Genomic DNA, 26,845 nt, shown 5'->3' on the forward strand with positions numbered 1-26,845 from the left:
CATCTTAAGACTTGGGGGCTACGATGATATGACTCAGCAAGTCTTGCCAGTCTCAGCAAATTCAAGTGCCCCAGGATGTTTAAGGAAAGATAACTCGGTCCCGGAGGCTACTGTTATATTGATGAAAATTTAAAGGCCGTCAGAAATATTCCGGCTCACAATGACGCTTCCGGTTTATAATCCGGTTTAAGGGAAATCATGTCTCCCACACAGCGCTGAAACCCTTAATATCTGGTTCAAATCCGGTTTAAGAGGAAATTATCTCTTGCAAAGCTCTAACGCTCTCAATATCCGGTTCAAAATCCCGGTTCAAGAAGAATTTATCTCTTGCAAAAAGTTAAAAGTTGCCGAAGAGAACTTGCTACCATGATGCGCGGTTCAAACATGGGCATCCTGCCTTTATTGGTTTATCATATTATTGATCATTTGGGGGCTTGGTCGTATTCGAACCATAGCTACACCTCTTGATTCGGCTATCAAGCCAATATTATCATAAGAGCACATCTCTGGTTACTTCGGTAATCCGGCTATCAAGCCAATATTATCATAAGGGGCCCAAGAGAGTCTGCTGCACAGCACAACTCAAACATGGGTATCCCTTGAGCACAACTCACCATATCACTTGGGGGCTATGTTCGAACCATAGTCACACCTCTTGATAGGCTTAAGGCCACCAGGGAAATCACTTGGGGGCTCTGGTCGTATCCGAACCATGGCTTATACCCTCTTGATAAGCATAAGGGCGCCAGGAAAATCACTTGGGGGCTTGGTCGTATCCGAACCATAGCTACACCTCTTGATAGGCATAAGGCCACCAAGGAAATCACTTGGGGGCTATGGGTTCGAACCATAGTTACACCTCTTGATAGGCATAAGGGCACCAGGGAAATCACTTGGGGGATTGGTTGTATTCGAACCATAGCTACACCTCTTGCTCGACACAATGCCACAATTATGACTACATGGGGGCTCTGGTCGTATCCGAACCATAGCTTAAACCCTCTTGATCATACATATACATCATCATATATTGCATCATACGTTGCATCATACATTGCATCATCATTACATCATCATAGCATGTATCATATGTGGATGGATATACCGGTTTATATGGTAGGAATCAGTTTTCAAACCAGATTATATTATTCAAAATCTTTAATAGCCAACACGGCTGGATTTTATTATGGTTATCAATAACCAGTATTATGATTAAGGTTTTCAAAGTCGCTTTGGCACAATGGCTATCATATTATTAATGGATATGATTTATTCTACAATTGAAGGAATAGTCTTGAGCCGATGCAGGCTTACGACCCGGCACTTAGGGGCTACATTATTCAAGTTGGGATTACATCAAATACACAAGTCTCATGTCGCCGCAAGCATGCACCATGACACTTGGGGGCTAATGCAAAGCCATTGTTTGCTCACTTATTGAAGACCCGACTCATCATATTGTAATGAGCCGGCCCTTGGGGGCTACCAATTGCTCCTGTCAACAATTCAAGGTACACAAATTTTCATCTATTATTGAAGGATCCACTGCTCAGTTGGTAAAACACAAAGCTCTCAACCTTGTGGACATGGGTTCAAGCCCCATGATGGGGGTTACATCACATAATGTTATTCTCCATGAAGCACATATAAAGTCCCAGCTCAATATTATCTTACTGAGCCGGCCCTTGGGGGCTACACGTTGATGTTCAAGTCTACATGATCATATCTATAAAGTCTCTGCTCCTTATTGCATAATGACCCGGCCCTTGGGGGCTACACTGGTTGAAGTTTTTATGCGCATCAGGCAATTACAAGTCCCAGGTTGCTGCAAGCATGACAACCCGGCACTTGGGGGCTACATATATGGAACACTCAGTTTATGACTAATGACTAGGATGAACAAATCGGATTTCTTCAAGATTGTGATATTTATATTGAAGCAAGTCTTAGGCTGTTGCTATGCTACCTTCTTAAGACTTGGGGGCTACAAGTGATAGGCATATAAGAGGTATATTTTCAAGCTTGATGTTAACTACAATTATGACCCGGTGCCATCAATATTTGTAAACCGGCAATGATAAACCGGCTAAGTTCTATATTCTTAAACCGGCTAAGTTCTACATTCTTAAACTGGCTGAAGATCGGATGAATATTTCAAAGATCAATATTTTTGTTAAGCATTGGGAGCTGAGTCAAAGGAGTTATTCTTCACAATATTTCTCTGTGACAAACCAATATCAGCAAATTGATTATGAAGCTGGCCTATTGACCTGGATTTTATGGAAGAAGGAAGTAACAAGGACTTAAGGATGATCAGCATCAGTTTAACATGGATAAATCCAAATTAAACTAGGGGCTAATGTCGGGGATATACCCCGCGGTATGATCTGGCCAGAGTTATAACCTGGCTGGGACTTGGTAAACCGGCAGGTGTTACGGCGGGTGGTAAACCGGCAGGTGTTAAGGCAGGTGGTAAACTGGTTGGTGTTAAGTCAGACGGTAAACCGGCAGATTGTTAAACCGGCTGACAGTTAAGACAGACATGTAAAACAAGCAGTTAACCCAGATGGTAAACCGACAGGTTGTTAAACCGGCTGACAGTTAAGTCAGATGATAACTCAGTAGACAATCATAAACCGGCAGACCATCTTAAACCGGCACCAGTTATAACCCGGCAGACAGTGATAACTGGGTTGCCAGGAGTTATGAAGCCCGAGACGTTATGAAGCCCATGATGTTAAGAAGCCCATGAAGAGAAGTCATAATAGTTAAGTCTTAAGTCCGAGTTGGACTCTACATGTAAACCGCCCCTTCAACTTATATAAGGAGGGGCAGGGCTCCCCAAAGAGGGACAAGTAAGAAGAAACAATCTTAAGGGTTAGGGTTAACTGGGAGAGCTGGTTTATGGCGACTTCTTCATGATCATAATGAGACATAGCCTCAAACAGCACGTAGGGTTGTTATCGGATGATGTTTCCCGGGGCCCGAAGCTGTCTAAACCCTTGTCTTGCGTTACGTCTCTCGATTCCGCTCAACCCCTCTCAAGCTACCACATAGATGCGTTGACCTCACGACTAAGTCCTCACACTAGGACATCTGCCGTGACAATTCTACGACAATCACCAAAACATACATCAAGTGGATCACATGATATCCCATTGTCACCACAGATAAGCACGTGCAAGACATACATCAAGTGTTCTCAAATCCTTAAAGACTCAATCCGATAAGATAACTTTAAAGGAAAAACTCAATTCATCACAAGAGAGCAGAGGGGGAGAAACATCATAAGATCCAAATATAATAGCAAAGCTCGCGATACATCAAGACCGTACCACCTCAAGAACACGAGAGAGAGAGAGATCAAACACATAGCTACTGGTACATACCCTCAGCCCCGAGGGTGGACTACTCCCTCCTTGTCATGGAGAGCGCCGGGATGATGAAGATGGCCACCGTAGAGGGATTCCCCCCCTCCGGTAGGGTGCCGAAACGGGTCTAGATTGGTTTTCGGTGGCTACGGAGGCTTCTGGCAGCAGAACTCCCGATCTATTCTGCTCTCCCATGTTTCTAGGGTATATTGATATATATATATATATATATATATATATATATAGGTGAAAGAGGGAGCCACGAGGGGCCCACGAGGGTGGGGGCGCCCAGGGGGGCAGGCGCGCCTTCCTGCCTCATGGCCACCTCGAAGCTTCCCTGACGTAAACTCCAAGTCTCCTGGATTGCTTCCGTTCCAAAAATAACTCTCCCGAAGGATTCATTCCGTTTGGACTCCGTTTGATATTCCTTTTCTTCGAAACACTGAAATAGGCAAGAAAACAGCAATTTGGGCTGGGCCTCCGGTTAATAGGTTAGTCCCAAAAATAATATAAAAGTGTATAATAAAGCCCATAAACATCCAAAACAGATAATATAATAGCATGGAACAATCAAAAATTATAGATACGTTGGAGACGTATCAGCATCCCCAAGCTTAATTCCTGCTCGTCCTCGAGTAGGTAAATGATAAAAACATAATTTTTGATGTGGAATGCTACCTAACATATTTATCAATGTAATCTCTTTATTGTGGCAAGAATATTCAGATCCATAAGATTCAAGACAAAAGTTTAATATTGACATAAAAATAATAATACTTCAAGCATACTAACAAAGTAATCATGTCTTCTCAAAATAACATGGCCAAAGAAAGCTATCCCTACAAAATCATATAGTCTGGCTACGCTCTATCTTCATCACACAATATATTTAAATCATGCACAACCCCGATGACAAGCCAAGCAGTTGTTTCATACTTTTGATGTTCTCAAACTTTTTCAATCTTCATGCAATACATGAGCGCGAGCTATGGATATAGCACTATGGTGGAATAGAATGGTGGTTGTGGAGAAAAAAAAAGGAGAAGATAGTCTCACATCAACTAGGCGTATGAACGGGCTATGGAGATGCCCATCAATAGATATCAATGTGAGTGAGTAGGGATTGCCATGAAACGGATGCCCTAGAGCTATAAGTGTATGAAAGCTCAACAAAAGAAACTAAGTGGGTGTGCATCCAACTTGCTTGCTCATGAAGACGTAGGGCATTTTGAGGAAGCCCATCATTGGAATATACAAGCCAAGTTCTATAATGAAAGATTCCCACCAGTAGATGAAAGTGACAACATAGGAGACTCTCTATCATGAAGATCATGGTGCTACTTTGAAGCACAAGTGTGGTAAAAGGATAGTAGCATTGCCCCTTCTCTCTTTTTTCTCTCATTTATTTTTGTTTTTTTGGGGCCTTCTCTTTTTTTGGCCTCTTTTTTCTCTTCTTTATTTTTTATTTTTTTGCCCGGAGTCTCACCCCGACTTGTGGGGGAATCATAGTCTCCATCATCCTTTCCTCACCGGGACAATGCTCTAATAATGATGATCATCACACTTTTATTTACTTACAACTCAAGAATTACAACTCGATACTTAGAACAAAATATGACTCTATATGAATGCCTCTGGCGGTGTACCGGGATGCAATGAATCAAGAGTGACATGTACGAAAGAATTATGAATGGTGGCTTTGCCACAAATACGATGTCAACTACATGATCATGCAAAGCAATATGATAATGATGAAGCGTGTCATAATAACGAAACGGTGGAAAGTTGCATGGCAATATATCTCGGAATGGCTATGGAAAAGCCATAATAGGTAGGTATGGTGGCTGCTTTGAGGAAGGTAAATGGTGGGTTTGTGGTACCGGCGAAAGTTGTGCGGTACTAGAGAGGCTAGCAATGGTGGAAGGGTGAGAGTGCATATAATCCATGGAGTCAGCATTAGTCATAAAGAACTCACATACTTATTGCAAAAATCTATTAGTTATCGAAACAAAGTACTATGCGCATGCTCCTAGGGGGATAGATTGGTAGGAAAAGACCATCGCTCATCCCCGACCGCCACTCATAAGGAAGACAATCAATAAATAAATCATGCTCCGACTTCATCACATAACAGTTCACCATACGTGCATGCTACGGGAATCACAAACTTTAACACAAGTATTCCTCAAATTCACAACTACTCAACTAGCATGACTCTAATATCACCATCTCCATATCTCAAAACAATTATCAAGTATCAAACTTCTCATAGTATTCGATGCACTTATGTGAAAGTTTTTATTATTGCCATGTTGTTCTAAAGGACTCTCAAAATAATATAAGTGAAGCATGAGAGATCAATTATTTCTATAAAATAGAACCACCGCCGTGCTCTAAAGAGATATAAGTGAAGCACTAGAGCAAATGATAAACTACTCCAACAGATATAAGTGAAGATCAATGAGTAGTCGAATAATTATGCAACTATGTGAAGACTCTCTAACATTTAAAATTTCATATCTTGGTATTTTATTCAAACAGAAAGCAAAACAAAATAAAATAAAATGACGCTCCAAGCAAAACACATATCATGTGGCGAATAGAAATATAACTCCAAGTAAAGTTACCGATGAATGAAGACGAAAGAGGGGATGCCATCCGGGGCATCCCCAAGCTTAGGCTCTTGGTTATCCTTGAATATTACCTTGGGGTGCCTTGGGCATCCCCAAGCTTAGGCTCTTCCCACTCCTTATTCCATAGTCCATCGAATCTTTACCCAAAACTTGAAAACTTCACAAAACAAAACTTAACAGAAAACTCATAAGCTCCGTTAGTATAAGAAAATAAATAACCACTTAGATACTGTTTTGAACTCATTCTAAATTCATATTGGTGTAATATCTACTGTATTCCAACTCATATATGGTTCATACCCTCCGATACTACTCATAGATTCGTCAAAATAAGCAAACAACACATAGAAAACAGAATCTGTCAGAAACAGAACAGTCTGTAGTAATCTGGATCAAACGTATACTTCTGGAACCCAAAAATTCTAAAATAAATTGCTGGACGTGAGGAATTTATCTATTAATCATCTTCAAAAATAATTAACTAAATATCACTCTCCATTAAAAAATGGCAGCAATCTCGTGAGCGCTAAAGTTTCTGTTTTTTACAGCAAAATCGCAAAGACTTTCCCCAAGTCTTCCCAAAGGTTCTACTTGGCACAAACACTAATTAAAATCATAAAACCACATCTAAAGAGAGGCTAGATGAATTATTTATTACTAAGCAGGAGCAAAAAGCAAAGAACAAAAATAAAATTGGGTTGCCTCCCAACAAGCCCTATAGTTTAACGCCCCTAGCTAGGCATGACGATTTTAATGATACTCACATAAAAGATAAGAATTGAAACATAAAGAGAGCATCATGTAGAATATGACTAGCACACTTAAGCCTAACCCACTTCCTATGCATAGGGATTTTTTGAGCAAACAACTTGTGGGAACAAGAATCAACTTGCATAGGAAGGTAGAACAAGGATAACTTTAAAACTTTAAGCACATAGAGAGGAAACTTGATATTATTGCAATTCCTACAAGCATATATTCCTCCCTCATAATAAATTTCAGTAGCATCATGAATGAATTCAACAATATAACTATCACATAAAGCACTCTTTTCATGATGCACAAGCATAGAAATTTTATTACTCTCCACATAAGCAAAATTCTTCTCATTCGGAATAGTGGGAGTATCATAAGAAACTCGAATACTATAAATTGTTTCCATATTAAAAGAGTAATGTTCAGAAAAAGGGTAATCATAATCATGAAAAGTTTTATAAATATAATCATCACTACTTTTTATAGCATAAGTATCATCACAATAATCATCATAATTAGCAACTTTGTTCTCATCATAATCAATTGAAACCTCTTCCAAGATAATGGAATCATTACTAAATAAAGTCATGACCTCTCCAAATCCACTTTCATAATTATCACAATAAGATTCAACATCCACCAAAATAGTGGGATCATAACTTCCTAAAGTTGACACTATTCCAAACCCACTTTCATCAATATAATCATCATAAGTAGGAGGCATGCTATCATCATTATAAATTTGCATATCAAAACTTGGGAGACTAAAAATATCATCCTCATTAAACGTAGCATCCCCAAGCTTGGGACAAACATTAATTGCAGCAAATATATTCTCAAAAACATCATCTTCATCAAACATATCATCCCCAAGCTTGGGCCTTTTCATATCATAAGCATAATCACTCTCGTCATTAATAGTATGGATAGCACCAATAGTATAGCAATTATCATCATCACAATGAGTAATAGGAGCAACATCATTTGGGGGAGATACCTTTCTACCTTTGCTTCCCCGTCTTTTCTTTTTCTTCTTCACATCATGTGTGGGTTCAATCCTCTTTTTGGAGCTCCTTATTCATGAGATTGGTTGAATAGAAGGCTCCTCCTCGTTACCTGATTCATCATAAGAAATAATAGGACAATATTGGGAAGTCTCTTCCCTTTTGTTAGTATTTTCTTCATCTTCTATTTGTTTTCTTTTCTTTATGTAATTGGCAATATAAGGATTTTCAATGCAATTCACCGCACAATACATATAAATTTCCTCTAGATCAAAATCAAGAATTTTATCAAGGACATTTTCTGGAAGATCCTTAGCTATACGTTTCATTTCTTCATAACCCAAAAGCAAACTAAGTTCATTATGATGTGCAAGCGAAATAAAGTCATCACAAATCTTGGACATGATACGATCATGAAACAATTTGCATTGGTTATTGAAATGATCACGTTCATTGCAAAGTTCACAAGTAGGCTAAGAATGTTTAAATTTTCAGCACAAACATCTAGCCTTTCTTGCAAACATTTAGTTTCCAAATACTTATGCCTCTTGCAAAATCTATTTTCCCTAATTGGTGTGTACTTGCAAGCTCTATGCACTCCATAGAAATCTACATGCTTATAAGAGACATTTCCATCATGACTAGTGCAATCATCATTAGTACTATGGATATTCAAAGAGTTCATACTAACAACATTGCAATCATGCTCATCATTCAAAGATCTAGTGCCAAACATTTTATAGATTTCTTCTCCTAGCACTTGATCACAATTTTCCTTTCCATCATTCTCACGAAAGATGTTAAAAAGATGAAGCGTATGAGACAAACTCAATTCCATTTTTTGTAGTTTTATTTTATAGACTAAACTAGTGATAAAACAAGAAACTAAAAGATTCAATTGCAAGATATAAATATATACCTTCAAGCACTCACCTCCCCAGCAACGGCGCCAGAAAAGAGCTTGATGTCTACTACACAACCTTCTTCTTGTAGACGTTGTTGGGCCTCCAAGTGCAGAGGTTTGTAGGACAGTAGCAAATTTCCCTCAAGTAGATGACCTAAGGTTTATCAATCCGTGGGAGGCGTAGGATGAAGATGGTCTCTCTCAAACAACCCTGCAACCAAATAACAAAGAGTCTCTTGTATCCCCAACACACCCAATACAATGGTAAATTGTATAGGTGCACTAGTTCAGCGAAGAGATGGTGATACAAGTGCAATATGGATGGTAGATAAAGGTTTTTGTAATCTGAAATATAAAAACAGCAAGGTAACTAATGATAAAAGTGAGCACAAACGGTATTGCAATGCTAGGAAACAAGGCCTAGGGTTCATACTTTCACTAGTGCAAGTTCTCTCAACAATAATAACATAATTGGATCATATAACTATCCCTCAACATGCAACAAAGAGTCACTCCAAAGTCACTAATAGCGGAGAACAAACAAAAAGATTATTGTACGGTACGAAACCACCTCAAAGTTATCCTTTCTGATCGATCTATTCAAGAGTCTGTAGTAAAATAACATGAAGCTATTCTTTCCGTTCAATCTATCATAGAGTTCGTACTAGAATAACACCTTAAGACACAAATCAACCAAAACCATAATGTCACCTAGATACTCCAATGTCACCTCAAGTATCTGTGGGTATGACGATATGCATCACACAATCTCAGATTCATCTATTCAACCAACACAAAGAACTTCAAAGAGTGCCCCAAAGTTTCTATCGGAGATTCAAGACGAAAACATGTGCCAACCCCTATGCATAAGTTCACGAGGTCACGGAACTCGCAAGTTGATCACAAAAACATACATCAAGTGGATCACATGATATCCCATTGTCACCACAGATAAGCACATGCAAGACATACATCAAGTGTTCTCAAATCCTTAAAGACTCAATCCGATAAGATAACTTCAAAGGGAAAACTCAATTCATCACAAGAGAGTAGAGGGGGAGAAACATCATAAGATCCAAATATAATAGCAAAGCTCGCGATACATCAAGATTGTACCACCACAAGAACACGAGAGAGAGAGAGAGACCAAACACATAGCTACTAGTACATACCCTCAGCCCCGAGGGTGGACTACTCCCTCCTCGTCACGGAGAGTGCCGGGATGATGAAGATGGCCACCATAGAGGGATTACCCCCCCCCCTCCGGCAGGGTGCCGGAACGGGTCTAGATTGGTTTTCGGTGGCTACGGAGGCTTCTGGCGGCGGAACTCCCGAACTATTCTGCTCTCTGATGTTTTTAGGGTATATTGATATATATAGGTGAAAGAAGTCGGTCAGGGGAGCCACGAGGGGCCCACGAGGGTGGGGTGCGACTCCCTGCCTCATGGCCACCTTGGAGCTTCCCTGACGTAAGCTCCAAGTCTCCTGGATTGCTTCCGTTCCAAAAATAACTCTCCCAAAGGTTTCATTCCATTTGGACTCCGTTTGATATTCCTTTTCTTCGAAACACTAAAATAGGCAAGAAAACAGCAATTTGGGCAGGTTAGTCCCAAAAATAATGTAAAAGTGTATAATAAACCCATAAACATCCAAAACAGATAATATAATAGCATGGAACAATCAAAAATTATAGATACGTTGGATATGTATCAATGTCAAACCTCGCTTTCTGCCTTTCCATAACTTCTTGTTTGGCAGAGTGTCTTGCTAGAACAGTTGGATTCCCCGGTTCAACGAATTTGGTACCAGTGATTGAAATGTCATCACCATGACTCTCCGGCGGGTTAGCTGAGCTTGACGGTTCAATACTTGACGGGTCAATAGTAGTTTCATCAGCAGATGGCTCAGGTAAATCCGGTTGAACATTGAGAGCAGGGTCCTCTGGCTGTTCAGGGTGTTCTGGCACAAAGGTTGACTGATCCGGTTCAGCAGTTTTCGGATCTTTGGCCGGCTTTGTCACCTTTGCTTTTTTTGGGCTTTGCTTGACCGCTAAAAAGGATTTGGATAACTCAGTACAATGATAAAGGTATAAAGGTATAGAAGAAAGACATTTATTATTACCCAGGGGCCGTCTTGAAAGTCGGTAGTTGAGTTTGTGATGAATCGCCAGAGGAGGAATTTGAAATCTCCTGCAAGGATGGAATCAAAATTGAGTGATTAATAAAAGTAGTTCATTGGTGGTAAATACAAGGGTTAAGGTTAAAAAGAACCTCATTTTGGCGCTTCCGAGGAGTGTTCGGTAAGCCGGCGGATATATCGTCATCTCCACCAGTCCGGGTCTGGCGACGACTCTCATGTTGCTTTCGTTTCAAAAGAAAATGAGGATCCAAATAAGCCAAGGGGTGTGAAAACCTTACTTTCCGGGTTACCCGCCGAAGTTTCTGCCTTGGTAAAGGTTCTGAGTCGGAGAAAATAATAGCTACCTCTTCTTCGACTGCCTGGCTGGCCCCCATGTCATCCTGGCAATAGTCAGTGTCAATAAAAGGTTGTTAAAATAGGCCAAGAGAGTCGAGGGCTACCTCCGACTCAAAGGTACCATCCAGGTTAAGTAATTCAGAGGCAGTGTGTTTCTTCTTAGACTTCCTGACAGTCTTTTTGGCAGCTCTCGCAGCAGCCCTAGCCTTTTTGGCGGCCTCATGGTCATATTTGGCCTTCCAGAAGTCAGATTTAGCATGTGGAAGAATAGCATGTTGAAGTTCATGCAATAATTAACTGTTGAGGAAAAGGAGGTCAAAAGATTTACCTCTGGCGCCGGGTTAAGGTTGTAGAAAGGGTTCAAACCCACTAGGCTGCAGTCTTCATATTTGTTGTTGACAAGTGTGGTTTCCATCTCAACGATGGCCTCTTCAGTCAAACGAAGAGAGCTATGACGTAAAGGATCATCAGTTCCTCCGGTGTATGAACACATCAAGCCGGGTCAGCGCTTAAAGGTATGATCCGCCATGCAACCCAGCAGTGAATTAAGTCGACTCCGGTCATACCATTTCCTAGCAAGGCTTGAACTTTTCTAATTTTGGGGACAAGTTTCTTGCGTTAGGCAGGGGTGTGTTTATCAGGAAGTTGGTACTTTGCGTCGAGACGATCAGCATGATAACCCGGCATCGGATTTTCATGAGACTATGAGACGTCTTTGCAATAGAACCATGTTTCATTCCAGACCTTGGGATGACTTGGCAGCACTACTTGAGGGAAGATGGTGTCTCATCTGCGTTGAATTGAATCCTGCCAAGTTCCAAGCTGGGACCATTGGTGTACTCATTCTGGCGGTTCAGGTAGAAATATTCTCTGAAAAGCTCGATGTTGGATTCTTCTTGAAGCTATACTTCACAAAAAAACTTGGAAGTTATAGATGTTTGATACAGAATTGGGTCCAATATCTTGCGGATGGAGTTTGAAAAGGTGCAAGACATCCCTAAAGAATTTTGAGCCAGGTGGTGAGAAGCCCCGGGTCATATGATCAGTAAAGACAATGATTTCACCATCTTTTGGCTGCGGTCTCTCTTCAGCCGGGTCGGGAGCACGATAATGGATGCACTTTTCTCTAGTAAGTATCCAACAGTGACAAAATCCTTTAAAGTGCTCTCGGTGACTGTGGAAGGAACCCGGTTGCAAGTTGTCATCGTCTTCGTCGGCATGGTGAAAGGACAATCTAAAAGGAAATAATTGGCCAGCTCAAATCAGTGGGTGGGATTGCAAGTTAACGATTACAATACATGTTTATAATTGCAGCTTAAGCAAGGGCTAATGATGTATGAAGCACTACAAAAAAAGACACATCCATGACATTTTGGGCCGAACGAAATTTTTTTCTGTCATACATATGACACTTCTATGACGATAATTGTGACAAAACCCGGTATCATCATAGATGTGGTGGGCTCCTACTTCTATGACAAAAAATCATGACAGAAAATGGGCTTTTCGTCCTTGGCGGGTCGGAGACGCAGCTGCATGACATTCTTTGGGCCGTCCATGACGGAAAAAACCGTTGTAGAAGCGAGGGGGAGGAAAATTTCGGGGAGTTCCCGGTTACGGTGGGAGGTCGGGGGCCGAGCGATGCGCATTTCTCTTGTACACGTACGCGTGCGTGTGTGTGAGGCATTGGCTCTAACTGAACCCGAGCGAGACGTTGGGCTCTAACTGAAACCGAGCGATTGCACTGCAGGCTACGCGTTACTGAACCCGAGCGACCGATCGATGGCTGTTAACTGAACCCGATCGAGCGATTCCTTCGCTACTACTGCTAACTGAAGCCGATCGATGGGATGAACAGTGAGCGTTGCGGGGGGGGTTGGATGAACAGTGAGCGGTGGCATTGCCTCTGGATGAACAGGACCTCGTGGTGTGGTGGAGGGCTGGACGAACAGTAGACGGTGGAGGGGTGCCCGTGGAGGGGTGGATGAACAAGACCCCGTGATGTGGAGGGCTGGATGAACAGTAGACGATGGAGGGGTGGTTGAACAGGACCCCGTGGTGTGGAGGGCTGGATGAACAGTAGATGGTGGAGGGGTGGTTGAATAGGACCCCGTGGTGTGGAGGGCTAGATGAACAGTAGATGGTGGAGGGGTGGTTGAACAGTAGCCGGTGGAGTAGCGCGCGGTGGAGGCTGGATGAACAGGAGCCCGTGGAGGCTGGAGGAGGTCGACGGTGGAGATGAACAGTATCCCATGGAGTCCCGTTTTGCGGTACGCCACACCCCTCCCGATGAACAGGACCCCCGTTTCAACCGTAGCGCTCCAACACAAGTCCGTTTCCTCCGTTTTGTGGTATGGCACACCCCTCCCGATCAACAGGACCCCTGTTTCGACCGTAGGAGGTCCATTTCCTCCGTTTTGCGGTACGCCAGACCCCTCCCGATGAACAGAATCCCGTTTCGAACGTGGCCGGTCGAACACAAGGCCGTTTCCTCCGTTCTGCGGTACGCCAGGCCTCGTTTCCATTGCTTGTTCCGTCCAAGCCCTCCCGATGAACACGACGCATTCCGTTCCCTCGCCATGAACACGACGCATTTCGTTGCCTCCCCATGAACACGACGACGATGTTGTTTCTCCGTTCCGACCCAGCCATGTACACGAGCCCTGGCCGTACGTATGCGCGAGTAGGTGTTCGAGACCCCGCCCGTATGTACACATATGTGGTCGTATTTTCTTTCTTGCACCCTGGTCGCTGTACATACGTGTAAGTGCTACGTGCGCGCCTCTACTACGACACGTGCGCGCCTCTACATCGACCCGTATGTACGTACACGTTTGCGACCAGAATGAAAACGCTACGTACGCTTCGACGAGGTGGGTCCCGACTGTCAGGCACTTCCTTGTCTGCGAAGATGTAGCTGGTCGGTCCCAGCAGTCAGGGGGCGAATCGTTTTGTTTTGCCCGGACGCACTTCCTTGCGTGCGAAGATGTAGCTGGTGGGTCCCAGCAGTCAGGGGGAAACGTTTTTTTCGCGAAATACGGTGGCCCGTCCGGTGGGTCCCGCTGTCAGGTGGAGGAATAATTATTTTGCACGTAATAAGGAGGCACTTCCTTGCTGCGGCCATGGACCCAGCTGTCAGCCTCTCCATGTACAGTCCATGTCCGATGGAAGCCGTTCCTTGACCACATTGACCATGCCGTGCCGAGAGCACCAGGGTGGTGGACGATGGCGAGGCCTAGGAAGGGGATAACGCGGAGCCGGGGAAGACGCGGCAGTGGATGCCCACGCGTAGAGGAGTACAAGGGTTCACTGGTTCGCTGCGGTGTGAGGCTGTCATCGCCGCAGAATAACAAGGGGTGTAGGTGAGTAGAGGGATGGCCTGGCCAGCGGTGGGAGTAGTAGGGGCGGTGAGGCCTCCGTCACATCGCAGCCGGCCACGGGAGGCAGGAGCACGAGGCACGGCCGGCGCTGGTTTGGGCGGCTGGAGCAAGAAGACCAGAGGTTGAAGAAGCACTACGGCCATTGGATGGACATCGTACGGTCACTGGAGCTAGAATCGTGCATATTGACTAAGTTGACAAAGCTCTCCGTCCCCGTCAACTTAGTAGGCCCACAAGTCAGCCTCCCACCAAGGTGGGTCCCAGCTAACAGGGGAGTATTCATTTTTTTGTGCGTAATAAGGAGGCACTTCCTTGCGTGCGAAGATATAGCTAGTGGGTCCGAGCTGTCAGCGGTGGTAACGTTTTTTCGTGAAATATAGAGGCCCTTTCGGTGGGTCCCTGATGTCAGGTGGAGGAATCATTATTTTGCATGTAATAAGGAGGCATTTCCTTGCGTGCGGCCGTGGACCCAGCTGTCGGCCTCTCCACATACAGTCCACTTCAGATGCATGTCAGTCGTTGACCATGTTGACCAGGCCGCGCCAAGAGCACCAGGGTGGTGGACGACGGCGAGGCCTAGGAAGGGAATGACACGGAGGCATGGAAGACTCGGCAGTTGTTTCCCATGCGGAGGGGAGTACGACTGTATAAGGGTTTACAGGTTCGTCTGCCGTCGCTGGAGAATAACAGCAGGTGTGGGTGAGTAGATGGATAGTTAGGCCAGTGATGGGAGTACGATGGGGCGGTGAGGCCTGCGCGGCAGCAGAGCCGGACGCGGGGAGGGAGCAGGCAGTCCCGCCAGCGCCTGTTTGAGCGGCTAGAGCAGGAAGAGCAGAGATTGAAGAAGCACGACGGCCGTTGGATTGCCATCCAACAGTCACTGCTTGTGCGTCAACCTTTTTTTAGGAAAGCCTCAAATCTATGGAAAATAGCATACAGCCCATCTGCCATTATTTCTAATAATTTACAGACCATTTGCTAATTATTAATGTTTTTTGGAGCCCATATTCTTTTTGTTAGCATTACAGCCCATATTGTGGCCATGCCTAAAAAATTATACGAAATTTTGCATATTTTGGTGCGGTCCAAACTGTTTTTAATCCCGAAATTTCGACTCACATTCAAACTGATTTTAAAAATAAATGTATATCAATATAAAATCCAACAAATTCTCCACACATAAAAATTAATGTAATTTCAAATCTCGAAATGAAGAAAAGATATTTGAAACTAATTGTCGGTTTGATGTGTTTTAAAAATGTATAGCCCATTTTTCATTACTGATGGGTCATTTTCTCTGCCAGCCGAATGAAAGCTCTCCTTGTCTTGAAATATTTGCAACCCAACAGGCCTGACAAAGCGACTTAGTTGGCAAATCATAGAAAAACTGGGTTGTGGCCGTGGACCCAGCTGTCAGCCTCTCCACGTATAGCACTCTTTCGATGGAATGTCGTTGACCACGTTGACCATGCCGCGCCGAGAGCACCAAGGTGGTGGACGACCGTGAGGCCTAGGAAGGGGAGGACGCGGAGTCGGGGAAGATGCGGCAGTGGATGCCCACGCGGAGAGGAGTACGAGGGTTCACTGGTTCAGCTGCGGTGTGAGGCTGCCGCCGCCGCAAGGCCTGGCTAGCGGTGGGAGTAGTAGGGGGCGATGAGGCCTCATCGGCAGCACAGCCGGCTACTGGAGGCATGAGCAGGCGGTCTCCCCGACGCTGGTTTGGGCGGCTGGTGCAAGAAGAGCAGCGATTGAAGAATAAGCAGGACCGTTCGATTCAAATCCAACGGTTACTGCTGCTAGAATCGTTTGTTGACTAAGTTGACAAGCCCTGCGTACGCGTCAACTTAGTAGGCCCACAGGTCAGCCTCCCAACCGATGCGCCCCAGATGTCAGTGGGAGGAATCATTTTTTCGCGTAATAAGGAGGCAGTTGATTGCGTGCGGCCAGGCCAGCGGAGGGAGTAGGGTGGGCCGGGGAAGCCTGCGCGGCATCACAGCGGGCCACAAGAGGAGGGAGCAGGCAGTCCCGCCGACGCTAGTTTAGGCGGCTGGAGCAGGAAGATCAGAGATTGAAGAAGCACGTCGATCGTTGGATGGACATCCAACACTAATTGCTGCTAGAATCGTGTGTTCACTGACAAAGCCTTGCGTAAACAAGTCAACCTCGAAATCTGTGGCGTGTACAGCCCATTTGCTATTATTTTTATAATTTTTACTCATTTTCTAATTCATATGGAATTTATTGCAGCCCGTTTTCCATTTTTAGAATTGCTGGCCATTTTCTGGTCAGTACGAGGGTCAAAAAATTAACTAAATATGCGGGAAATTTTGAAAATTCGCAAATTTTTGCTGGGGAACGAAATATTCTTAATCCAAAAATTAATAGCCATACTAAAACAAATTTAAAAATAAATTAGTACTATGTCATGTTAAATCCAATGAAATACGTATAAGATATCAGTGAAGAACAAAAACAAAAAAAGAAACTTATATCCCATTTGCTATAAATTTTTTGGAATTTTCAACCCCTTTTGATATTACTTTTAACACACATTGACCATACTCTTAAGCCAGGCCAGAATGCATCCCTCCTCGTCTTGAAAGATTTGCAGCCTAGTAATTCGGAGAAAACAAATAGGCCTAGCTTGGGTATTCTTCAAAAAGAAATACTAGGCTACCTATTTTCCCAAAGAACTGGTGCATGAGCATTTAGCTTTATTTATTTATTTATTTACTTATTTATGTTTAGGGGACCATGAGCATGTACCTGGGCCAGATTCATGTGAGAGCCTCCCTTCCAGTTAATTATGGGCTTCTCTATTGGGCCTTCATCAGTGGGTTGCATGTTATCAACAAGTGGAAAATGTGTTCCGAGTTTCAAAAAACTGTGTTCCGTACGATAAATAGTATGCGCTACGTATGGTAAGGGGCACTAAAGGATCGAACCGTGCAACGACTTCCAAAACATTGTGTTTGTCGTTCTAACAACACATTTATTCAACCAACAGACGAAATATACTACTGATTGTACATTGAAAACAGCAGCAGCAGCAACCAGGTCTGGGGGTGCAACATAAGTAGTAAGCAGGCCAGAAGAGTAAAGACGCAGCTCTCTCTTCCAAACCAAACACCAGCCATCATTACAAAAGGGCTACCAAAAAAGAACAAGTGTATGCATCAAACTAAATAAAGATCCTACTACACCAAGTGTACGTATCTAACTAACTGGCTCAGTTAGACGTTACTATTTATTAAGCTGTGGAGATTGGCTGACGGCTTGAACCAGATGGGTGCCTGACGGGGGAAACTCCAGCCAGCAGGTCGAAGTCTGATACTTGCGACCCTCTCTCCTACTTTGGGCTACAGAGCGTGGCGGCACATATCAGGGTATGGTGCATGCAGAGACGCATGGTACGTTGTGTACACACAGTTTTGCCTGACCGTCCGCGCGGTGCAGCGAGGGGCTCCTATGGCTTGGGAGGGGCGATGCCATGGTGGTCGACATGAGAGGGAGGGGGAGGAGATAGCGATGAACGTGAACGTGAGGGGGAGGAGATAGCGATGTCGTGGGAGGCGCAGTATTTATAGCAAGCAATCGCACACCTATGTAAGATATGGACTGAACTGCACTGCCTTAACTGCCGATCCAGTTGCGTCACTGACATGTGGGCCAGACCCCTGTTGGGCCCATATGTCAGTGACCGAATGCACCTGCAGTTAAGTAACAACTACGTGGGCATATTTGTTGGAGTAAATTACGGGGGAGCAAAGGGGTGGAAATATTGCTGGTCACAACGGATTGGACGAGCGTGGGGGGAGGAGAGTCATGCATGCAGATTTTTTCACACGGGGTGGAATGGTGGGATCGCCGGAGGGAGAAGGAGAGTTTGGCAGGCATATAGTTTCACACATGGAGAGGAAGAAATTTGGAGACGAACGGGCTTCCTGCAGGTATGGCGAACGGTGCATAATAAGTCATCTTGCATGCCGCACTAGGTATAGTCTCAAGTCATTAAAAACAAACACGCCCCACACATGCTCATATTTCAAGGTGCACTAAATTATTGCATGCGATGATTAAGGCTGGCCATAATGGTGGTATCTTAGCTGGTATCATGCACATGGGAATAGCAAACATGCTGATGTGGCAAAGAATTAAAAAAGAGAGGGGGTTAGAGTAATTAGCGTTCATGCATGCATTGGTAAACACATTTTTTGTGGAGAACGACAGCATTAGTTGAGTACTTTTGCAGACTTCAAAAACTATTCCACAATGTGTCAACATTCACAATGTCAAATCAATATTTTTACACTCATTATAAAACGTAGTTCTTATGCTAGTACTAGTTGAGTATTCATTATAATCAGTACTCCCTCCATCTAGGTGAGCAAGTCATCTTAGATTGTGCACTGTGACCAAGGAGGAGGGGAAAACGAGAGATCTTAATGTTTATAATCAGTACTCCCTCCGTCTAGGTGAGCAAGTCATCTTAGATTGTGCACTGTGACCAAGGAGGAGGGGAAAACGAGAGATCTTCATGTTTATTTGCTAATTAATAGCATTGCATGCAATGAACTAACCACTTCATGTCGTGTTTGGTAGTCTCAAGTCATTAAAAGCATGCAACCCACATCTCCTATTGGTTGATATGTCAAGAAATAAGAAACGAGGTAGAAGTTAATGCACCGCGCCTAAGTGTTTTGGGAGTATTGTAGATATTGATATTTTTAGTATAAATTTGGTCGTGGGATTTCATTGATGCCTGTCAAAGCGTTGATAGGTCTGCTATGCGTGACCTGAAGATGAAAGCGTTGAGCATCTCGAAGTTGATCAACAATCTTCAATTGTCAAAGATTAGCCGTTCGGCCAATAAGGTGGCACACTTAATCGCTAAGTATAGCTTTGACAATAGATTAGATGGTATTCTTGTAAATAACATACCGCCTGTGTGGTGAATATTGTATCGAATGAGTGTACTGGTGTGGCCGGTTAATTAATATAAGGTGGTGTTCAAAAAAAGTATAAATTTGGTCAAACACTTTGCAAATGGTTGACGGGAGTAAAAAGGACCAGAGGGAGTATCATGCATGCGGAGTAGGCAAAAAAATTGCTTGTCTAAAAAAAGGCAAAAAAATGCTCATTTATAGCCGGTCGAAGTCTCAAAGGGCGCGACCGCGCGAGGGAGGCGAAGGTCGTGGGAGGCGCGATGTTTGACGGAATTAAGTGAAGTTACATCAATGCGCCGGCATGGCATGCGAACAGGCAGAAGCTATACCGTCAGGCCTATGATATGGGTCTAGTAGACATGACATCTAGTGGGTCCCGCATAGTTCTTGAGAACTCTTTGGGGGCTTGCAGCCGTTTATCCATCGGGCAAGCCAGCAACCCCATGTCGTTCGCACGCCCTACTCGTCCCCATCTTCTACCTTACAACAGTTCGCTCCCAGTCGTCCCGTCCTTTCACATTAGTTCGCTCCCAGTTTTTTTTGCGGGGTACAACAGTTCAACTTCTCCTAACCCTCCTCCAAAATCCATGGCCTCCCAAATCTCCATGGTCGCCGCTGAGTACCAAGTTAGAGCCATCACTGGCGATCAGTTCATCGTCATCTACACATGTGGATCCGAGACGGTGAAAGCATGGCTTGCTCGCTTCCTACGCATGTTCAACAGTTCAATGGATGAGTGGGTCGCTGGGCTAGATGTTGAGTACACCACAGTCCTGGGACGAGAGAAGGATCTAAAGGACGAAGAGAGGAAGAAGCCCGCCGTGATCCAGGTTTGCGTACATCACATTTGCTTGGTCTACCACATATGCCATGCCGATGTTGAGTGCCAGGATTTTAAGAACTTCCTCAAGGACAAAACAGTGAAATTCGTTGTTGTAGGCTTTAAGAATGACAGTGACGTCCTGCGTCGGATAGGTCTTGTTGTAGGCCAGCCCTTCGATCTCCAGAAGGCAAGCCTGGTGTCCTCCTCTCAACCTTCAATGCTGACCCTGGCAGCAGCCATGATTGATCCTTCATATGCTAAACTGAAGAAACCTCATCACGAGTTTCATCATGCATGGGAGTCGAAGACATTAGATGAAGATCACATCCTGTACGCAGCAATGGATGCCTACCTTTGTTTAAATATCTACAAGGGTTGGATGAAGAAGCAGATCCCAGTGTCCGATTCAAGCAAAGAAGCGTCGGCGAAGAGGAAGAGGAAGAGGGATGAGGACAAAGTCGAGGACGTGGACTCAGACTCCAAGTAGGTGGTAGTGTCGTCACTCATGCTGGTTCTACTGCAGTGTCAAGCGGACTAGTTGCTTATTAGTTTATTTTCAAGGGTGTGTTGTGTTGAGGCCCCAGCAGAACTATGGGGCTGTTTGGATTGTGACTATCTTTGCCATATGTTGCCACATGATTTTTTCCACATTTGTCACACTTGCCTTACTTGAGTTGCTCAAATTGTTAGCCATACTTTGGCTTGCCTAAGGGAATCTTGCCACACTTTTTGTGTCTATGACATGTGGGGTTCACTGCTCATAAAAAATTCCTTGTCTCAAGTGTGGCTAGAATCAAACACCTACCTAACTTGGTCAAACTTGCCTAAGGTTAGGTGTGGCAAAGTGTGGCAATGTGTGGCTAGGAACCAAACGGCCCCTATGTTTATGTTCTTTCTCGTTATTTGAACTCTTTAGTACGTACAGTAGTACTAGTACTATGTCTTACTACTGTTCTTCTTGCAGTTGGTACTACTGCTCGTATCTTCGTGTTCCTACTGTACTTGATACATTTGTACTAGTAGTATAATTTGGGTCAGTCGATTTGTGAAAGAAGTTCAACGGAGCAAAGGAAGAAGACGGCAAAAGAGGTGGAAGAAGCCCTTCTAGCCATCCATGTTGCATCAAACGGCTCACATGAGTCGACTGACCCAAATTGCTCCTTCAGATTGCAGGATCCACGTGGCATTCAAGGTCTCGAAGGTAGATTCCGCGTCCGCACCCGGTTTGCGGGCTCGACGCGCGCGTGACCGGCTTCCGCCGCGACAGCCACCATGTGTGCCTCCTCCGCGCGGGCGGAGACGACAATGACACGCTAGTTCCTCCTCGCCGGTGTGCTGGAGCATGCGCTCGTCCTCCTCTTCGTACGCTGCGTGCATAGACGCGGCTCCACCAGCTGCTCGCGTGCTTGGCAGCGCGGCGGCATCGTGAGGAGGGACTGCAGACGACGTGAGCGGGCGAGCCTTCGGCTTCATGGCACAGGGATGGCGGCGACACGGCGATGATGGGTGAGAAATTGTTGGCCGAAGCAGGCGGGCGCCGGCATGCGCAACGGCGGCGGCGGCATATTGATGAGTGCACGTGTGGGAGCTTACTTTAGTTTTATATATAAGGTTGGTCAAACTTAAAAGAAAACCGTACTAGTACACGTAAACATTAGAATTAGGCAGCGCTTTTATTAGTTACTAGCTTATGTTCTTGCCCATTGTGACCAGCCTTAGTACCACGGCCACGATATGGAATCCTGTGCAAGCGTGTGAACCGCGGCCGCGCGGTCGATCGAACGGTGCGTCACCGTGTCGCGCTCGAAGGACATCCACCGAACCTTTTGTGTGTGTGAAAACAATCCTCGAATATTACTCAACTTTTTTCCTGTGAAAGTGTTGGGGAACGTTGCAGAAAACAAAAAAAAATTCCTACGTTTTCACCAAGATCCATCTATGAGTTCATCTAGCAACGAGTGATCGGATCCATCTACATACCTTTGTAGATCGCGAGCGGAAGCATTCAAAGAACGGGGATGAGGGAGTCGTACTCGTCGTGATCCAAATCACCGGAGATCCTAGCGCCGAACGGACGGCACCTTCGCGTTCAACACACGTACAGTCAGCGTGATGTCTCCTCCTTCTTGATCCAGCAAGGGGGAAGGAGAGGTTGATGAAGATCCAGTAGCACGACGGCGTGGTGGTGGATGCAGCAGTCACCACATCAGGGCTTCGCCGAGCTTCTGCGAGAGGGAGAGGTGTAGTAGGGGAGAGGGAGGCGCCAAGGCTTGAGTTGTGGCTGCCCTCCCTCCCCCCTTTATATAGGCCCCCTAGGGGGGGTGCGCCGGCCCTAGGAGATGGGATCTCCTGGGGGGGCGGCGGCCAAGGGGGTGGAGTAACCCCCAAGGCAAGTGGAGGCGCCCCCTCCCCTAGGGTTCCCAACCCTAGGTGCATGGGGGCCCAAGGGGGGGCGCACCAGCCCACTATGGGCTGGTTCCCCTCCCCACTTCAGCCCATGGGGCCATCCGGGATGGGTGGCCCCACCCGGTGGACCCCCGGGACCTATCCGGTGGTCCCGGTACAATACCGGTGACCCCGAAACTTTCCCGATGGCCGAAACTACACTTCCTATATATAATTCTTCACCTCCGGACCATTCCGGAACTTCTCGTGACATCCAGAATCTCATCCGGGACTCCGAACAACTTTCGGATTACTGCATACTCATATCTATACAACCCTAGCGTCACCGAACCTTAAGTGTGTAGACCCTACGGGTTCGGGAGACACGCAAACATGACCGAGACGCCTCTCCGGTCAATAACCAATAGCGGGATCTGGATACCCATGTTGGCTCCCACATGCTCCTCGATGATCTCATCGGATGAACCACGATGTCGAGGACTTAATCAATCTCGTACTCAATTCCCTTTGTCAATCGGTACGTTACTTGCCCTAGACTCGATCGTCGGTATCCCAATACCTCGTTCAGTCTCGTTACCGGCAAGTCACTTTACTCGTACCGTAATGCATGATCCCGTGATCAACCACTTGATCACATTGAGCTCATTATGATGATGCATTACCGAGTGGGCCCAGAGATACCTCTCCGTCATACGGAGTGACAAATCCCAGTCTCGATTCGTGCCAACCCAACAGACACTTTTGGAGATACCTGTAATGTACCTTTATAGTCACCCAGTTACGTTGTGACGTTTGGCACACCCAAGGCACTCCTACGGCATCCGGGAGTTGCACAATCTCATGGTCTAAGGAAATGATACTTGACATCCAGAAAAGCTACATCAAACGAACTACACGATCTTTGTGCTATGCTTAGGTTTGGGTCTTGTCCATCACATCATTCTCCTAATGATGTGATCCCGTTATCAATGACATCCCCATGTCCATAGCCAGGAAACCATGACTATATGTTGATCAACGAGCTAGTCAACTAGAGGCTCATTAGGGACACATTGTGGTCTATGTATTCACACATGTATTACGATTTCCAGATAATACAATTATAGCATGAATAATAGACAATTATCATGAACAAGGAAATATAATAATCATTTTATTATTGCCTCTAGGGCATATTTCCAACAGTCCCCCACTTGCACTATAGTCAATCATCTAGTTACATTGTGATGAATCGAACACCCATGGAATTCTGGTGTTGATCATGTTTTGCTCTAGGGAGAGGTTTAGTCAACGGATCTGCTACATTCAGGTCCGTATGTACTTTACAAATATCTATGTCTCCATTTTGAACACTTTCACGAATGGAGTTGAAGCGACGCTTGATATGCCTGGTCTTCCTGTGAAACCTGGGCTCCTTGGCAAGGGCAATAGCTCCAGTGTTGTCATAGAAGAGAGTCATCGGACCCGACGCATTGGGTATGACTCCTAGGTCGGTAATGAACTCCTTCACCCAGACTGCTTCGTGTGCTTCCTCCGAGGCTGCCATGTACTCCGCTTCACATGTAGATCCTGCCACAACGCTTTTCTTGCAACTGCACCAGCTTACTGCCCCACCATTCAAAATATACACGTATCCGGTTTGTGACTTAGAGTCATCCAGATCTGTGTCGAAGCTAGCGTCGACGTAACCCTTTACGATGAGCTCTTTGTCACCTCCATAAACGAGAAACATTTCCTTAGTCCTTTTCAGGTACTTCAGGATATTCTTGACCGTTGTCCAGTGTTCCTTGCCGGGATTACTTTGGTACCTACCTACCAAACTTACAGCAAGGTTTATATCAGGTCTGGTACACAGCATGGCATACATAATAGACCCTATGGCTGAGGCATAGGGGATGACACTCATCTCTTCTATATCTTCTGTCGTGGTCAGACATTGAGCTGAGCTCAATTTCACACCTTGCAACGCAGGCAAGAACCCCTTCTTAGACTGATCCATATTGAACTTCTTCAATATCTTATCAAGGTATGTGCTTTGTGAAAGACCTATGAGGCGTCTTGATCTATCTCTATAGATCTTGATGCCTAATATATAAGCAGCTTCTCCAAGGTCCTTCATTGAAAAACTCTTATTCAAGTAGGCCTTAATGTTGTCCAAAAGCACTATATCATTTCCTATCAAAAGTATGTCATCTACATATAATATGAGAAATGCTACATAGCTCCCACTCACTTTCTTGTAAATGCAGGCTTCTCCATAAGTCTGCATAAACCCAAACGCTTTGATCATCTCATCAAAGCGAATGTTCCAACTCCGAGATGCTTGCACCAGCCCATAAATCGAGCGTTGGAGCTTGCACACCTTGTCAGCATTCTTAGGATTGACAAAACCTTCCGGCTGCATCATATACAATTCTTCCTTAAGGAAACCATTAAGGAATGCCGTTTTGACGTCCATTTGCCATATCTCATAATCATAGAATGCGGCAATTTCTAACATGATTCGTACGGACTTCAGCTTCGCTACAGGTGAGAAAGTCTCATCGTAGTCAACCCCTTGAACTTGTCGATAACCCTTAGCGACATGCCGAGCTTTATAGATGGTCACATTACCATCCGCGTCTATCTTCTTCTTAAAGATCCATTTATTTCTATGGCTCGCCGATCATCGGGCAAGTCAGTCAAAGTCCATACTTCATTTTCATACATGGATCCTATCTCAGATTTCATGGCTTCCAGCCATTTGTCGGAATCCGGGCCCGCCATCGCTTCTTCATAGTTCGAAGGTTCACCGTTGTCTAACAACATGATTTCCAAGATAGGGTTGTCGTACCACTCTGGTGCGGAACGTGTCCTTGTGGACCTTCGAAGTTCAGTAGGAGCTTGATCAGAAGTATCTTGATCATCATCATTAACTTCCTCTCTAATTGGTGCAGGCACCACAGGAACATTTTCCTGAGCTGCGCTACTCTCTGCTTCAAGAGGCAGTACTTCATCAAGCTCTACTTTCCTCCCACTTACTTCTTTCGAGAGAAACTCCTTCTCTAGAAAGGATCCATTCTTGGCAGCAAAGATCTTGCCTTCGGATCTGAGGTAGAAGGTATACCCAATAGTTTCTTTAGGGTATCCTATGAAGACGCATTTTTCCGACTTGGGTTCGAGCTTTTCAGGTTGAAGTTTCTTGACATAAGCATCGCATCCCCAAACTTTTAGAAATGACAGCTTAGGTTTCTTCCCAAACCATAATTCATACGGTGTCGTCTCAACGGATTTCGACGGTGCCCTATTTAAAGTGAATGCGGCAGTCTCTAAAGCATAGCCCCAAAATGATAGCGGTAAATCGGTAAGAGACATCATAGATCGCACCATATCTAATAGAGTGCGATTACGATGTTCGGACACACCATTACGCTGAGGTGTTCCAGGCGGCGTCAGTTGTGAAACTATTACACATTTTCTTAAGTGTGTGCCAAATTCGTGACTCAAGTATTCTCCCCCACGATCTGATCGCAAGAACTTGATTTTCCTGTCACGTTGATTCTCAACCTCACTCTGAAATTCCTTGAACTTTTCAAAGGTCTCAGACTTGTGTTTCATTAAATAGACATACCCATATCTACTCAAGTCATCAGTGAGGGTGAGAACATAACGATAGCCACCGCGATCCTCAACACTCATTGGACCGCACACATCAGTATGTATGATTTCCAATAAGTTGGTTGCTCGCTCCATTGTTCCTGAGAACGGAGTCTTGGTCATTTTACCCATGAGGCATGGTTTGCACGTGTCAAATGATTCGTAATCAAGAGACTCTAAAAGTCCATCTGCATGGAGCTTCTTCATGCGTTTGACACCTATGTGACCAAGGCGGCAGTGCCACAAGTATGTGGGACTATCATTATCAACCTTACATCTTTTGGTATTCACACTATGAATATGTGTAGCATTACGCTCGAGATTCATTAAGAATAAACCATTCACCATCGGAGCATGACCATAAAACATATCTCTCATATAAATAGAACAACCATTATTCTCGGATTTAATTGAGTAGCCATCTAGTATTAAACGAGATCCTGATACAATGTTCATGCTCAAAGCTGGCACTAAATAACAATTATTGAGGTTTAAAACTAATCCCGTAGGT

The sequence above is a fragment of the Triticum aestivum genome, chromosome 3A (assembly GCF_018294505.1).
Source record: "Triticum aestivum cultivar Chinese Spring chromosome 3A, IWGSC CS RefSeq v2.1, whole genome shotgun sequence".
Classification (NCBI taxonomy): domain Eukaryota; kingdom Viridiplantae; phylum Streptophyta; class Magnoliopsida; order Poales; family Poaceae; genus Triticum; species Triticum aestivum.